This window comes from Rhinolophus ferrumequinum, chromosome 11 (assembly GCF_004115265.2).
Source record: "Rhinolophus ferrumequinum isolate MPI-CBG mRhiFer1 chromosome 11, mRhiFer1_v1.p, whole genome shotgun sequence".
Classification (NCBI taxonomy): domain Eukaryota; kingdom Metazoa; phylum Chordata; class Mammalia; order Chiroptera; family Rhinolophidae; genus Rhinolophus; species Rhinolophus ferrumequinum.
The window spans coordinates 21,466,086-21,483,258 of record NC_046294.1 but is presented as its reverse complement, the minus strand read 5'-3'; positions in this window follow the sequence as shown (position 1 = coordinate 21,483,258).

Here is a 17,173-nt window from a genome sequence, read left to right as displayed (position 1 = left end):
GCTCACCTAGGACAGTCTTGGCTGGTTTAACAGAGCTATTTATGATGGAGGATGGCTAGCTCAAGCATGGGTTCATGGCAATCACAGAGAGGCAACAGAATAAACTAAAACATGCAAGGACTTTTCCAAGCCTCTGCTTAGTTCGCATTTGTTTGTTGACATGGCTGAGCCAGAATCAAGTAGGGGGGCAGAACATCACACCCAGAATAGGAGACCACTGCAAAGTTACATGGCAAAGTGTGTGAATAAAGGGATGGGTGAAAAACTGGGACCACTAATGTATTATAATGACCAGACCGAGAAATATTATAGTCAGTAAGGAAAGCAAGTTTTCGGTCACAAACTGTATTTTAACCACTTGGGTGGAACAGACTATAGAAAATCACCAAGAGCTTTATTATTTTGATTCCTTCAGTGTTCAGTTTTTAGGGGATTCTGATTTGATTGAGGATGGTTTGATTGGCGTACTTTAAATTTTTTTTTTTTAAGTTAGAGCTATAGACCATGTATGCTCATTAATTTCACTTTGCTCTAAAGATTGTGACATTTGTTTTGAATTACAAACCAGTCTTGATTAGGTAAGGGAATAAGCATATGATAATCAGCTTAGGTACTGCATCCCATAAATATATTTGGTTCATGTATTTTACTAGAGGCATTGGCAGCTTATATTTAATTATTTATGGTAACACTTCATAATTTTCTAATAAGTGTCTGATCATATATTTGAAAGGAGGAACAGCATCTTTCCTTGGTTCTAAATCAGAGACTCCCTGTGACACTACTGGTGTTATGGGAACATGGTAGAAGCTACTGATTTTACTTTCTAAAGTTTAGGGGAGAGATTAGTACTTAACAGATTCTAAAATTTTCTCATTTATGTTCCTAGAAATATGAGAGATAATTAAAAGACATCTAGATTCTTGGTCCTTCTGTTCTTTTAGAGGGACCTATAAAAAACATAAGAATTGTACTCAGCCCTGTTGGTTAAAGATCATGGTTACATACATATGAAAAAAAAAAAACAGTTGAGATAATGAACCAAAATATTAATGGTAAACAGGATCAGGGATAACTTGAACTTTCTACTTGTGATATTTTTCAAAGCTAAAATAAACTTCTATTGCTTTAAGTTGATCAGATTTAAAAAGTGATTCCAGTTCCCTGTAAGGCTAGGTAGTGTTCACTTCAGTCTTGTACTCTTAACTTCCACGATCAGACTGGTGTCATGTGGTATTCACTTCAAAGTTTATGGTCATTGTTGAATTATTCATTCTACATCAGCATATATTTATTTAGTTTATAGATACGCTATCTATAAAATTACCTACATTCCTACTGGCACTCTCTCTCTCTCACATACATAATTTATGCTCCCGTAGAACTGAATTACTTAGGTTTCCCTGATTTTTCTTTCTCCCTTGTCTCTCTGGGGCTTTGCTTAGGCTACCTCCTCATCCTTCCTGTCTTTAGTATAAGTATTGCTCATCCATGTAAACCACTTCTGACTCCCTGGACACTCATCAAAACTATAATTAAGTAATCGTTGATGTATTTAAATAACTAACTATTCATGCAAGTTGGTCTCCCCATCTAGATTGAAACTCCATAATGGCCAGACCCTGGTTAATCTTATTCACTATTATATCTCTCTGCAGCTAGCACCGTGCCTTAAACAATAAAGTGCTAAAAAAAAGTCTGAGAAAATAGACAGATGGTGGGAAGATGGATAGAAAGATGGTTGGCTGGACAGAAAAATGGATGGACTCTCCTCTGACTTGTGAAGCTACCCAGATACCCTCAATCTCAAGTGCTTCCTCTTCTGTCTTTCCAGGCAGACTTGGATATTCCTTTATCTAGGCTTGCACTATATCTTTATTCACTTGTTCATCAATTATTTATTGAACACTTATGAAGTGGCAGGCATTGTGTTACAGCTGTAGATGCAATGGCAAACAAGGCGTATGAGGTTTCTGCTCTCATGGAGCTTATATTATGGTAGGGATGATAAACAACCAAAGAAATAAATAAGTCATTAAGATAATTTCAGATGGTAATGAGTACAAAAAAGAAAATTAAATGAATATGGGGAGTGCACATATCTCTTTGACATCCTGATATCAATACTTTTGGATAAATTAACCGGAATTGGGATAGCTGGATCCTATGGTAGTTCTAGTTTTTAATTTTTTGAAGAAGCTCCATACTGTTTTCCGTAGTGGCTGTTTACTACAGCATTATTCACAATAGTCAAGAAGTGTAAATAACCTAAATTCCATTGACAAATGAATGGGTAAAGAAAATGTGTTATATACTATATACATACACACACAGCGGAATATTATTTATCCTTAAAAAGGGAAATCCTGTCATATACTACAATATAAATGAACCTTGAGGATATTATGCTAAGCGAAAGAAGCCAGTCATAGAAAGACAAATACTACACGATTTCACTTATACGAGGTATCTAAAGCGGTCAAACTCATAAAAGTACAAAGTATTAATAGAATGGTGGTTGCCGAGTATTGGGGGTAGGGAGAAACAGGGAGTTGTTTAATACATCTAGAGTTTCAGTCATGAAAAGTGAAAAAGTTCTGGAGATCTGCTATACAACAATGGGAATGTTGTTAGTAATACTCTACTATCTGTTTAAAATTTGTTAACAGGGTAGATTTCAGGTTAGGTGTTCTTTACCACAATAAAAAAAGTTAAATGGGTTCATGTGAGAGTGACTGAGTGGGGGAAGGTAGTGTGTCTTCTTTAGAATGGTGATCAGGAAAAAAACTCTTTGAGGACAGTGGGCTGACACTAGAATGCCAAGAAGAAAGCAAGAACAGGTCAGAATGTTCTAGACCAAAGCTGTCCTATTGAAATATAATGTGAACCACATAAGTAATTTTAATTTTTCTACTAGTCACATTAAAGAAGCAGGTAAAGTTAATTTAATAATGTATTTTATAGAAGCCAATATTTTCAAAATATTTTATCATGTAATTATATTAACAAATTACTAGTGGTCTATTCTCTCTATATATATGTATTTACACAGTCATCCAAATCTTGTGATTATTGCATACTTGCAGCACGTTTAAATTTAGAGTAACCACATTTCAAGTGCCCGATAGCCACCTGTGGTGAGTGGCTACCTTATTGGAGAGCACAGATATAGCTAGAAAAGACAACTTGGACAAATGGCATAAAGTAGGGACAAATTTGGAGAGCTGAAAAAACGAAAGAGGTCCAGAGTAGCTGGAAAGAAGGGAAAAGTGGTCGAGAATGTGTTGGAGAGAGACAGGGGCAAGTTTTTGTGTCTTCCCGCAATGCATGTCACGTTATATTGAGTTCTCTGTGTGTCATGTTATATTGAGTTCTCTGTATTTCACGTTATATTGAGTTCTCTGTGTGCTTAGCACATTCCCCAACAGGCTGCCAGCTCCTCCTTGAAGACAGGAACTCTTTCTCTTTATCCCAGGAGCTCAGGATACAAAGTAGGTGACACATAAGTACTTAATAAATACGTGAATTGAAGGGAGAATGGCTTGTTTAGCAAAAGCAGACATTTTTTCTTTTTTTTTTTTTCATTTGTGCTCACCCTCTTAAAAGCCTTTGAACCTTAAAGTCAGGTGCACGCACAGGTTTCCTTCAGCATATTTATGCCAGGTTTTGCAAACTCCTTCTGAATGTATCATTGTTAAAGAAATAATTGCCAGTTTGGAGTAAACATTTATTGAACAGCCTTGAATAATTATCCTGTGAGGTGTGTTTCTGAATTATTGTCCATGTTATGTGCAATGTTTTATGAAATAATTGGTAGCTGGTACAATGCCTCATTGAAATAACTGCCTTTTTAGTGCAATATTTTCACCCAGCAATTGTTTACACTTTGCAGAGTTTTCAGTTGCCATGAATCTTCTTTCCTATGATATTTCATTAAAGATTTTCTGTTCTGCATAATGGGAAGATGAGCTGCTGGAGCTTTTAATTATGAGGCACAGCTGCATAGCTAATTGAATACTAGGGAAAAACTTGTATTTTGAAGCACACAAGTTGCCTTTGCTTTTATTGTGTGGTTCCAGTTTCAGACAGGCAAATAGAGGCCTGAGGTTATTAATACTGTTTTGTGCTGTTTGGTCAATGCCCATTCCTGGTATTAGTATGATTAAATTAAAAATATATAGTAGAAGCATGGACTCGGTTTTTTTTTACTGTGTTGTCGATCAAATTCTCTAGAAGCAGAGAGCATGGGGTATAAGATGTTGAGATCAATATCTGTGAAAGAAAGGAGGAGAGGACAGGACTGGGTAGCATGAGGAGCTGAACTCTGATGAAGACCAATGAAACCTCACCCACCTGGAAGGGAGCTCTGGGGTGTGCAGTGCTTGTCAGACTTGTCCCACATCAGACTGAAATGGAGGTCCCTTATTCCCCTACCTTGCACTGTTGCCAGATACAGGCTGTTCTAGGAAGACTTGACCTTGGGCCAGGAGGCTGCAGATGAGGCAGACTTGAAGAAGGTGTCAGCTGGAGCCTCAGTCCCGAAAGTGGTCAGCATACTTTCCTTGAAGGGCAATCTGGGTGGCACAGCTCCATGTCGGCCATTTGCTATTAAACCCAATGTTGATGTTCCAGTACCTATTTTTCAGTGTAAGTAAAATTAAATTTTATCTTAGTTTTAGTTTTACATTTAATTTATTCAGCTGCGTGAGTTAATGCCTGGCTTTATTTTGTTTGCATACATTGACATATCATCGTAATTAATATGGTATAGGTCAAGAATGGAGGAGTCAACGAGAATTTTTTTTAAATGAGCTTTTTATATTATTCAAGTATGAGCAACACTGATTTATTTTTTATGCCAAAGTAATACATTTGCTTTGTAAAAACTTAACAGAAATAGACACATTGAAATATAAAAGGTTCTCATAGCATTCTGGTAACCACGTCATAACTCCTGCCCCAAGGAAGCACTTTTAATAGTTTTTGGCCTGTTATTACAGATCTCTCCCCGCCCACCCATGCTTATAGATTTTTTTTTCTTATTTTAAAAATAATAGAAAATTACTGAATTTTTACAACATTTTACCATTATTTGCAAAGCTTCCAAGAATATTCTGTATAAATATCTTTGTGTATATGCACGAGTACTATTGTGGGAAAGAGTTCTAGAAGTGTATTTGCAATGTTGAAGGGTACACACTTTAAGGATGGTCAAAGATATTGTGCTTTGTAAAGCATGATTGTCCATCGGCAATCCACGAGTTTCCCAACATGTTACCTTCTTTAAGATGTTCATATGACTTTACTTTTTCTCTATCTCATAAAAGAAAAAAAAGTATTCATCTTGTTTTGCACCTATTTTTAATTTTCTCTTTTGTTATAATTAGTTATACATTTCTTTAAGTTTGCCTCCCAAATTCTAAGCTACATGATACTGTCTTTTCTACGCATAATGCCAACTCATTCTAGATATGATAAAAAAGTATCGATTTTATTTTGAATAATAAACTACCAATAAAACAATTTTACGGGGACTGAATTGATCTGCAATGTGACTTGTGGTAGTTACGATTTCTTGATAGTCAAAGAAAGGTTGACTTTGGGTAATTTAAGAATGAAGGAAATTTATTATTGGAAGAAAGTTGAGCTGCTCACAGAATAAATAGAGATGGCTGCAGACCTGGGTTTGGAAAAGGCCAGCGTAATGAAAATTCATGTAATGAAGTCCTAACCCCAGTATCTCAAAATATGACCTTATTTGAAAATAGAGTCAGTGCAGGTTAATTACTGAAATTAAGATGAGGTCAAGTATACAATGAAACCTATGTAGCTTTACTAAAAATTGTCACCCTGATCAACTTTAATTAAAAAAAAAAAAAGAAACAAAAACAAACAAAAAATTGTGGTAAATTGTTATAAGAAAGTAATACAGAAAGAATTATATATTTTTGTATTGCATTCAAAAAAGATGAGGTCCTACCAGAGTAGAGGGTGCTTCTAATCCAGCACAACTGATGTTCTTATAAAAGAACGCATGTGAAGAAACATACACCCACAGGACAAACGCTGCACGAGCATCCAAGCAGAGTTTGGGGCACTGCATCTGTAAAGGAAGGAATTCCAAGAATTTATGGCTAGATTTCAGATTTCTAGCTTCCAGAACTATGAGACAATAAATTTCTGCTATTTAAGCCACCCAGTTTGTAGTACTTGGTTAGAACACCTAGCAACCTAATATAGTCAGGTACTAATATAGCCAGAATGGCTTTCAAAGTTTAGGTAGCAAGGGTTATTTATTTGACAATCTCATCATGTAGTTGTCACTGTAACAAATACAGAGGGTGTCAAACAAATGTATACACATTTTAAGAAAGGAAAAAAAACTGTAATAAAATTGTAATATTCAATATATACTGATAACAAAAGATGAATGCAAGTCATGTTTGACTTCTGCAATTATAAGAGGTGCTAAAAGTGGTTACCGTCAGCGTCCAGACACTTCTGATTATGGCGAACTACTGCTTGAGCAACGCTGACCAAAGTGTCTGCTTATATCACTGAGAATGTCGTTTCAATTTCTTCACACATTACCATACGTCTCAAACTTATCACGAATGCGTACAATTGTTAGGTGTGTTGGAGGTTCTGTTGCATACTCCCACCTCCATTGCATTGTACTTCCACAACGTTCTCAAATTTTAAGTACTACTTCAAAATGGTCTTGCCCTCCTCGAATGACAACTGTGCTTCTGCCATTTTCTTTGTCCTGCCTGTTGCATGGTAATGCTAGCATTCATTTGATTAACACCGTCTTTTGAGCGAACATCATACTACATGTTGCTACGTATTCAATTCAACTATGAAAAGTAATACATAGATAACATCTCTTAAAATGTGAATACATTTTTTTGGCACTCCCAGTAGATTCCAGACTTTCTTTTTAGTTTTTTTGGTCTTTATATCTTCCTTATCAGGATTCAGAGTCCCTTAAGAGAGAGTCTATGAGTCAACCTTGGACCCAACACCCACCCATGGTTAAAGGAAAGCAAAACATCTTGATTTACAGTCCCACCAAAATTCTACTCCATATGAGTGCAAAGAACTTGGCTTGTTACCAAAGAAGTTGAATTGAATAAGATGCTGGGAAACCAAGAAATACAAATGTTTACTACATTAGTAAAGGTTGTTTGTAATTTTTTAAATTGACATTTGATACATATGGAATACCCATCGCATATTGATTATTGATACAGCTTACTTATCTCCAGGAAAAATTCTTTACATGGGAAAGCATACAGAAATCATGATGATGGTGGTGGTGATGATGATGGTACAGAAATACAGATAAAAATTATTGGGCAGTTGCTCCACTTCAGGCACTGTTTTAACACATTTCACCCTTTCAAAATCCTGTGAAATGGTTGTTATTATCATTCTCACTTTATAGTTAAGAAATATGAGGTCTATGTATAGATGTTAAGATATCTGCCCAAAGAAATACAGCTAATAGATTGCAGAGTTGAGTTTACAATCCAGGAATTTTACTTTGGGAATCTACCTTCTGTATATTCTATGTTCTAAATGTGCAGGGAATCTGGCTAATTTGAGATTTAACAAGGAACAGTTCATTTTCATTATTACTAAGCATATGTCCCTCGTGCTTTTGAGCTACTTGTAAGGGAATTGCTAAGTGACATGTTATCCCATAATTGTACTGTATTATGAAAGCAACACTGCTAAGAGCCCGTAACTATTTTTTCTTAGTGTCACTTGGTTGCTTTTGTTACCTGAAGTTGAGTGTTTATTGGATTCTGACTGCCCAAAGCTAAAACTTCTTTGGCAGTGTAAGAAGAATAGCTCCATCTGAGCTCTGTGTGAAGTGGAATACTATAAAATATGGTATTTTTTGCATAGTATATTTACAAAAGAAGAGTTTAAAATATGAGAAGGAAAAGTAAGTAGAGGAAGTTACTATGGTTTTCCCCAAAGTAAAACAATTTGGGTTTCCTCAAAAGCTAGAATAACTGATGATTTTATAAGCATAAATAAAATGAGTGCTTATTATGATGACAGAAGTATGAAAATTTTTAAAGGTGAAAAATTCTTGTGAAATAAGTTATAAATGTTAGAAGCGTTGCTTCTCCTCCCATGCTAAAAGCAGGACAGAATTCTCCAGAATGAGGTAACCGAAACTTAGGACTCCTCATTTTATAATTGTGTATGTTCTTTGCATGAACTGACAGCTTAGACATAGATACCTGGAACTATTATATCATAGGACTGATCGGTTTCTGTACTTAGAAGCACAGAATATTAAAGCTTGTGGAGAAGCTAGAGATCAACTGTCCAAATCCCCAGACATCAGATGTTTGTGTAAGTTCAACTAACTAAACAGTGGCAATGCCTAGACTTCCTTTCTTGGCTTCCTATCCATTCCTACCATACACCTCGGTGTCTTTTTCATTTTCCCGGACCGCTTGTTTCACTCTATCCAAAGGGAAGTGTTTTTATTTTGCCTGGGGATAATCAGACCCTGGACAGAATGTTTAGGTGGTGCATCTGGTTTCTGGTTTCTTACAAAATTCAGTGTGATAACTATTTTTTACGGTAGACATTTGTTGGTTATTTAATGTTTTTATAAAAAAATTATTTGTTTTATATCTTATGAATCTTATTTATTATTTATTTATTTATATATATTTTATACTTGCCTATTTGTTCTGAAATGGCAAGATTTCTGGGTTGATAATTGAAAGACATCTGCGTCAGAAATTTAACAAGCTTACATCTCTTTTTCTTTAACTTCATTTTCTGATCAGTTCCTCTTTTTTTTTTTTTTTTTTAGTCTGGTTTTGGAGAAACCAGGCCTTGGATATAAATGTCACATTCACTTGGCTTCCATCTGCCTACCTCTTCCTGGCTTTGTGCATAACGTTAAATGAAGTAGTACTTGTGAAAATCTTGGACTCACGGCTTACGAGTGCTTTAAGGGGTTTCCTCCCAGTGATCTCTCCTGAGACACATTAACATGAGGGAAGGTATTCATATCTTCTTGTGTCGGTGTATTTCAGGTTTTATAAAGCTTTGACTTTTAGAAAAGACTTGCTATTTGTTGCCCTTAAATCTACTCCCTGTATCTCTGAATTTGTGGTTTTAGTTCTGCCCCTGGGGCAGGCAGCAGAGCATTTCTAATCCCTCTTCCATGTGATAATGTGTAGTCAAGTTATAGAAGCTAAATAATGAAAGTTGTAGAGGCAAGCAGGAACACTTCTGAATTTGTTCCCCACTTCATTTCATTGCTAGGAATTTATTAGTGTGATGAGAATAATGTTTTTAAAATAGTGAACTGACATATTTCTTATTCCTCATTTCTCCTGCCCAGTTTTAATCATGAATGGTTAATGAGTACCACCACATCCTAAAAAATGCACAATAATCAGGGACTCTGACCCCTCAGGGATGAATGTCTGCATTATTCCACTAGTCTGTCAACTTAGATCAGTACAAGTGTTAGCCAAGGATGAAAAGAATTTCAAATGGATGATAGAGGAAGGAGATGATAGACATGAATTAGGGTCTCAGAATCAAGGATAGTAGTGGAGATAGTTGTTCAGATCACTAACTCTCCTATTACAAATTTTTCTCTAGAAATTTTGACCAACTACCGTCTTGAAGAAACATGAAACATGATAAGGTGTGCGTCCATTTGAGCGGTGCAAGAGGTGGACTGTAGTGGTTGCTCTTGGTTCTCTACCCAGATCCCTCATAATTCTTTTTCCTTCTCTGCATACCCCTCCCTTCACATTAGTGAGCTTTGGTCTCCAATGACTCATGTCTGCAATACATCTTCAAAGTTCTGTCATTGAGTCACAGGAGCTGCTTTTCACAGTGCCTAGAATGGAATTAATAGTCAATAAATGTTAACTACCTTTACTACGATTCTCCTTCCCAAATAGCTTTTGGAGCCAGGCCATAAAAAGTATAATTTGAATAGACTATATGCTCCTGTATTTTCTTACATGAAAAACAAAGGTATTTTTATAGGTTAGTGTTCCCTTCTGTAGAAGAGGTTGGGCCAGCATAAAACATTAAAGTAGGAGTCAGGAGACCTGGATCCCATCCTTGGCACCATATAGCATGGACGACATACTCCATACATGTAAAACGAGGGCTAGTCTAAAGCAGACGCAAGCTCTCAGCTGAAATATCACCCCCTCACAGACCTCTGTCTAAGTGTCCTGCCTACCAATAAATTATTCTCTAACATTTCAAACTGCTTATTTCTTTAATTGCGCTTACCCAGCCTATAATTATTTTGTTTGCCTTTGTTTCCCTCCATGTAATCTTAATGACAGCATGGATCACATCTGTCTTTTTGATCTCCTTCATTTCCATGCCTAGCACAGTACCTGGTCCTTGGTAGTTATTCAACACATATTTATAGAAAGGGCAAATGAAAGAGTGAGATTAAGATTTGAAATTGTTCTAGATATCTATTGCTGAATTAAAAAACACCCCAAATTTACTGGGGAAACCAGTCATTTTCTCATGCTCACAGATTCTACAGATCTGAAATTCGGATAGGGTACAGCAATGACAGGTTGTCTCTCTCTTCCATGAAGTCTGGGGATTTAGCTGGGACCACTCAAAGACTCTGAGTGACTCAAAGGCTGGGATCTGGAATTATCTAGAGATACCGTTACTCACATGGTAGGTGGTATGGCTGTTGGCTGGGAATTAAGGGGCAATTATAAAAGTTTGCTTAGGTTCAAGGGGAAGGGACTATAAACCCTGCCACTAGATGACAGTGTCAAGGTCATATTGTAATGAGACTGTGGGTTGGAACACATTATTGGAGCCATTTTTGGTAAATATATATTTTGGTAGATACATATGTGACCTGGTACAATTGCAGATTCCAATCTCCTATGAGAGTTTAAGAAGCAAATGTCTGCATTAGAGAGATTCCATATTTCTGTCCCAGCAACCTGTGAACCTCAGACCCATATATATGTATAGTTTAGAAACGTCTCATTTGAAGGAGAAAATAAACTTTCTGATATAAATATTCCAACAGGGATTGCTGTGTGTTATGTCCGGTGCCGACATTGATAAGTGGTTTAAGACTATATTAAAAGAAAATCAAATTTCTATTTAAATATTAGTGAACATTAGCACCTGTGGGGTATGATTGTATTTCTTTCTGAAAATAGTCCAAGGGGGCTCCCATTCACTTTTGGTTGTGTTTTTTGTCCACAGTGGGTGGACACTGACGTTTGTTTGGTGAATTACATGACCCATCATGTTCCCCTCCTTCCTTTCTCTTAATACAGTTCCATCTCAAGTACCTGAAATTTATCTAACCCAACCCAAACCTTCAATGTATATGCTTGGCTCCAAATGATATTATGAAGTAGGTGGCTGTTTGCGGTTTCAAGCATATAGTTTGTTTTCTTCCCCTTCTCCCCTCCCAGAATCAAGAAGACTCTTAAGTTTCTATCGCTTTACTTTCTGTAATGTGCGTATAATTGTGGAGAATGGTATTTATTCTTCAGAACATCATCCCACAATATACTAATAGAGTCCTGACTCGTCAACCACAATAAAAAGATTAAGTTATTTTCTCTACAAATTAGAAAATAGTATTCATTCAACAAATGAGTTATTGAGTGTTTTATATACTAATGAAGTTTATAATAATGTTCAAAATGATTGAAAAGAAAGACTATGATTATCCTGAGTGAAACAATAATCAGAAGATACTATTACTCAAAATCATCTATTCTCTCAGTCCTTGCATTGATGTTTTACTGAAATAAATCATTCATTGATAAGTAGCTGTCAGGCAATATATGGATCATGTTTTCAAGATTTTACAAAGTATAAAATGGACTTGCAGTCAGTTGAGAAAATACTTGCTTTTCCAGCAGTGATGATGGATTTGCCTTGTTTTGATCCATCCATGATATTTTGTGATTGGCTTCTTTTTTAAGGCAAATGTTGAACTTTCCCTTTCTCTTACTTGTCTTTGAGAGTTTAACTAACGCCGGGGGGAAGAAAAAACATTGCCAACCAATTACCTTACCAAACTTTGAAAGGTCAATTATGCACAGGCTGACTGAAGAAGAATTGTAAAAGCCTGATAATCTCATTTGGTGGTTAACAACCTGAGAGGAATTCAAATAGCCTCCCCCCACATTAATGCCCTAGAAGTAAAGGATCTTAACAAGAATGGAATAATGTTCTCAATTTCTTCCATTCTCATTAAACTCCAAAGGCTATCATCTAGATGTCTCCTTGGTTTTTATTCCAGTCAGTATGAAAGAGATACATCATATAAAAAGGAAGAAATTAGTATAATTAAACCAAAATAGAGCATGGAGTGTCTTATTCATGCAAATATATGTATTACTTTCAATTTACAAAAGCTTAACACACAAAACCTCACTCTAACTCATCTTTCCATTATATGTCACTAGTGTCTCATGGGAAGCCCACAGGTAGAATTCCAACATTTCCACTCTCAGGATACTTGCTACATTTCTACTTCGCAACAATTGTGCTTATTCTCTTTCTTCTACTTGCACGCTCTTCCCAGTTCTCTCTATATGTGAATGCCTACTTACTTTTCAAAACTTAAGTCAGATCTTATATCCTTTATGACAGTAACCCAGAGTCACTTCCCATCATCTGAAAACTTCCGTATTTTACTGGCCATATTGCTTATTTGGCAAGTATGTAGGGCAAGTACCACAAATTTAAGACACTATCCTTATCTGTCTCCTTATCACAACTTGCATTTAATTACTCATTTATCCATGCATTAATTGAATAAACAGTCCTAGAGTGCATATTTCACATCAGGTAGTGTTCCAGATGCTGTAGACACAAGAATGAATGAAGTCTTTTTTATAAACCAGTAAGGCATGTCAATAAGCACAGATATAAATGCCATGATCGAAATATTAACAGGGCACATTGTATACACAAAGGAGAGAGTGACCAACACTACCTGTGAAGAGGAGAAACCTAAAAGATAAGCCTTCTGTGAAACACAAGGAGGTATTTATTAGGTGCTAGAGAATAGAGAAAAGTAAGGAGGAAAGGGAGTGATAACAGGGAAAAGAATTCCAGGAAGGTATATTAACATAAGTAAAGACTGTGATGCAGACATGTTTATGGAAACACAAACAGTTTTGAGTAGAAAAATCTGTGGATTATGAAAAGGAATAAGAGTCGGGAGAACTGAGAATATGGTTGGACAGGGGAACAAATCATGAAAGGCTTTGTAAAACATGGAGAGAAGCTTGGATCTAATCTGTGGGCAATGGGAGGCCAGTGTGTTTTCTGTATACTGGAAAAACATAGTCAGATTTGTATTTTCTAAGATCATTTTGGCAACATTGTGGAGGATGGATGGTAAAGAGACATTGCTGGCAACAGAAAGAACAGTTAGGAGAATCTTGTAATTGTTCAGTGAAAGATGGCTGGAATATGAACTAATGGAGATAGAGATAGAGGAACAGCTATGGTAAATTATGAGAAAATAAAAATCTATAGAACTTTTGACTTCTTGTGGATAGATATTACATCTTCTTCTACATAGCCTTAAGCACTTAGGAAGGTGTACTGTTAATACTTGCTAAATAGAATTGAACTTTATAGTAGTGTAAGAAAAGCCTTCAAAAAGGTTGAATAATTTATAATGTCCCCAAGTAAATTAAAGTCAAATTTTGGTCTATAGCTGAGATTTTATGTTTTATGAATTTTGGTTTGGGAAACTGAAATATGAGAAAATTTTTGTGTGGACACTCTATTCCAGGACTCAGCTGCTTCATTATTAATCTTTCATAACTGAAATTTATTTCAATTTCTGAAGTGATATGTTACAGGATTATTTTGTTGAATATGTTGGCTTGAGGTTAGTGTGTGACCCAAAATAATCATAAACCAATAGATTTGTATTAATTGTTCCTAGAAATCATAGACTGACAACATTCTGATTCTTCCTGGACCAGGTAATGAAGTAATTGAATGAGAATGACACTTCCAGGTTAATGGAAAGATTGATCTTCCCACTTCAGAAAAAAATTCCTTGATACTGGTAGAATTTAAAAAGGCCAGAAGCCATCATGATTTCCTCCCATTGTGTCTTCTTCAAAGGTGATCCTTATAGTGATTTTTGTAGTTGCTCTAGTACTAACTAGGTATCAAAGTGTACCTTCATATTCCTTTAGGAAGAACAAATAGCTTTGAGGCAAGAGTATAAAAAATCCATTGTATATATGATTTTGAAGCTCATAATTGAGAATGTTTTCAGTGTTCTTCTACCGAGCCACAATGGGTCCATTGGCCTTCTCTTTCCATTTGGCAAAACAGTCTGATCACTGAACTTGTAACCTCAAGTGTTGATAGAGCAGTGTAATAGACTTCATAAAAGGCACCATCCCTGTAGTGTGTTTTGCAATGTGACTTAATAGACCCTCTCACCAACAGGTAGAATCTGGTTGTCCAGCTCTAAAAATTGGCCTGGCCTTGTGACTTACTTAGTAGAATGCAGGTGAAATGATAATGTTTCAGTTCTGAACCCAGGTCTCAAGTGGCCTATTGAGCTTTTGGACCGTTGGCTCTACATGAGGACAAGCTCAGGCTAGCCTGCCGATGATTAGAGTCCATCTGGAGGAGAGAGAAATCATCCTAGATAAAGCCATTATAGATTAGCCAGGCCCCAGCTGACGTGCCAGCTGACCAGAGACTCATGGGCAATGCAGACAGTTTGCGTCCATAACACCAGAGTCACCAGCCAAGCCACTGACTTGTGAGCATAAAAAAGTGTTTATGATTATATGCCACTGAGCTTTTGTGGTTGTGCTGCCCAGCATTGTGATGCTGAGTGATAACTGATTTGGCCAACATGTACAGAGAAGAGATCAAATCATTCATCGGTCAGGGGAGAAGGCAGGATTCAAAGTCCTGTAGGTTAAGTAGAAATAGTAAGTCAGTCCCAAAGATAGAGGTGTCTGGTCCACTGACTGTGTCGAAGAGATTCAGATAAAACCAACAAAGCAAGTGACATCTTTCTCTGCGGAGAAGTTTTTCAGACAGAGTCTGAAACCATCACGAAGGATGGTAAAGGGCAGCAGAGTTTCAATTTTACCATTTACTGGCAGTGGCAACTGCAGCTAAATATTTATCAAGAATTTTCTATGTGCCAAGATAATCTTATTTCATTCAACGCCCACAAAATTTCTTCTTTGTAGTTACAATTATTATCTTTTTTGGTGAGGAACTAATGTTTAGAGAGGTTAAGACAATTTATTATATCATGTAGCTTGTAACTGGGAGAATCAGGACACAAACTCAGGTCTCCAACTCCAAACCACCCTTTCATTAAGTTCTCTCTAAACTTCATTTTACTCATGTATAGAATGGAATGATAATGCTTATTCTCAAGGTTTGGGGCAAAGATTAAATAAGATAATGCACGGAGGCATTCGATCATTAGGGCTATTATCAATTTAATTATAATTGTATCCTCAGAGCTCCAGATGTATTTAGCAGGCTGTATTCTCTCTCTTGAAAACTTTGCAGCTGGCTTAATCCCCGTGGAGTCTGCAAATCATTATTTTCACTACAAAGAGCTCTCGGTCATCGTTTTATTTGCAGAGAGAGCCCTGTTTCATCCTGACCTATAATCTGGCAGGCTGGTCAGATTCTGCCTCTTCCCTGTGCGTCCTGTAGGAAGGCCTGACATTGAGACACGGATTCCCTATTAAAAAGGAGATCTCCTCTGGTGACGGGAATTGCCAGGATTTATAAAGGAGTGTGATAAAGAAGTGTCACGTTATAAAATGTGAAGGCTGTTACAGTGAAAACACGTTTTTCTCCTGTGTATATGAGAACCTATTCCTACAGTCTTCTTTACTCATGATTACTTCTACTGTAAGACTTTTGTGATTGGAAAAGTAATCTATACATTCCTTTAGGAGACATTCAATTCCACAAGAGTGGGAATCTGGGATATTCACAGTTTAACCCAGCAGAGCGATCATATTTTCATAGACTTAGAGTGGGAGGGCAATACTGGCATTGGATGCCCACGCAGGGAAATAGCTCCGTTAGGTGATCTTCCCACCACTGCTTGAATGCTGTGGTGACTGAAAACTCACCACCTCCTGAGGAAGGTGGTCGTATTTGTGAAGAGCTCTAAGGAGACAAAATCTCCCTTCCTATAACTTTCACTCACTGAACTCTAATTTTCTGATTTGGGAAATACACCAGACTAGCCTCTCCACTCTATTTTCCTGACTCTTTATAATGGGTATTCTTGGGTAAGATAATTCCTCTTCTGAAGGAATTATCTGAAAACTGCTTGCCCAGTCCCCAAAGGAAGTGGTAACCATTTCTTATAAGACATTACCCCTTGGCCATAATCAATAGACCATTGCTGGGCAACCAGCTTCACTTTGGAATTGGGACTTTGTTAAATGTTACATTATAGCATACACCCCATAAGATGTTTTAAAAATTCTTTGTCAACTTAAAATAGTCAGGGTTTTTACATAACATAAACATGCAAAATTTTAGCTGCTCTTGAAAAATGAGAATTTCTGACAACACTGGGCAAGCACTTCCATATCCTAATAATTGGCTGTACCTGATAAGTGCTGACTTCTGTGCATGGGTCTTGCAATCCCCACTTTTTCACACTCCCTGCTTTTCTCGGAGCCTCCAGAACACATCTGTTTTACTCCTGAATGTCGATGCCTCGAGCACTTTGAGAATCCGAGTTTGCATCACTTTCCTGCTTTGAGTGCATTTCTGTACTTGCAACCAATAGAGCCTTAAGCACACTTTACATAATTCAGCGGTTATAACCCTTGCTGGATATTAGAATCATAGGGCTAACTTTCAGAAAATACATCTTCGACCAGTTTCTATAATTACTAAAGAGCACCTCTTGATTCTCATTCTCATCTACAATCTCTGGATTCTCTTATGGCTGGAAAATTGTCACCTTAAATAAAAGCAAGTGAGACCAAAAACAACCCAAAATAACCAAACCTCTCCAGTTAATAGTCATGGTTAATAACCACTGATAGAATTGAAGTACAAACACTTGCAATGTATCACCCATTTACTTTCTGATTCACAAAATTCATGCAAATAGGCC